We start from the raw sequence: 1,011 nt of genomic DNA on the forward strand, positions 1-1,011 counted from the left end.
CGAACAATCCTTTGCTTTTTAAAAAAATTCAAGGCAGGCTTTATTTTTTTTTAACAGTATTTTGTACACTGAAAATACATCCCAGAATAGAAAATCCATTTCTGAGTGGTTTTCAAAAACACATTTTGCATAAAGCAAAAATACACTGGGCCTAAAGTTCTGTGTAAGTTGAAAGAAGGGGCGGCTGGCCTGCTGGTCTTATAATTTGGGAGCTTTCCTTAGGTTTCACTGATGAAATCACTACTGCCAACACGCCATGACTTCCTCGCACCGCTGAACGCATTGATAGGACCGCAGACTACTGTTTTCATAGCCCTGTGGGCCAGTGACATCTGGATGAAGATCCCTGAATTTGTTCCCTGTGTCCCAACATCCGGATTTTGGAGAGAGCCAAATCAATCCATGAGGACTCTGTGATATTTGCTACGGTAATTATGGCCCCCTCTCTCCGGGAGGCCGAAGCAAATGCGGTAAAAGAATGCTACCGACGTCTCCTTCCTCTGCTAGTTTTCTCTTACTGCTCATGAGCAGCGAATGCCAACATTTAACACAAGAAACGTTTGTAGGTCTTTTTTTTTTTTTTTTAAAGGACTTGGTTCTTTTTCTAAGTTTATTTTTAAGAGAGAGCACAAGTGGGGAAGGGGCAGAGAGAGAGAGGGAGACAGAGGATCAGAAGCAGGCTCCGCACTGTCGGCACAGATCCAGACGCGGGGCTCGATCTCACAAAACGCAAGATCATGAACTGAGCCGCAGTCGGGCGCTTAACCGACTGAGACACCCAGGCGCAACTTTGCAGGTCTGTTATGTGCCAGGTACGCGTTAGAGGTGGGATTGTGCAGGAGAGCCCTAGGCCAGGGGCTGAGGCAGGAGACACAGACATATGTAAAAGCTCATCACTACCCTCAGGAACTCAATGTCTAATGGTGGGAGCACGAGAGAAGAGAAGCCACATATGAAAGATGAAGGGGAATCTCGGGGCCCTTTTCTCTCTCTCCTAGGGCTTCCCTAACA

General features: G+C 46.6%; 1 protein-coding gene across 1 annotated transcript in view; it reads right to left on the reverse strand.

Moving 5' to 3' along the window:
* PLS3 (plastin 3) overlaps positions 1–1,011 on the reverse strand; it is a 43,932-nt gene that overhangs the window by 14,610 nt on the left and 28,311 nt on the right. The gene's annotated exons all lie outside the window — the stretch shown is intronic.

The sequence above is a fragment of the Crocuta crocuta genome, unplaced genomic scaffold, assembly GCF_008692635.1.
Source record: "Crocuta crocuta isolate KB4526 unplaced genomic scaffold, BGI_CrCroc_1.0 scaffold531, whole genome shotgun sequence".
NCBI lineage: Eukaryota > Metazoa > Chordata > Mammalia > Carnivora > Hyaenidae > Crocuta > Crocuta crocuta.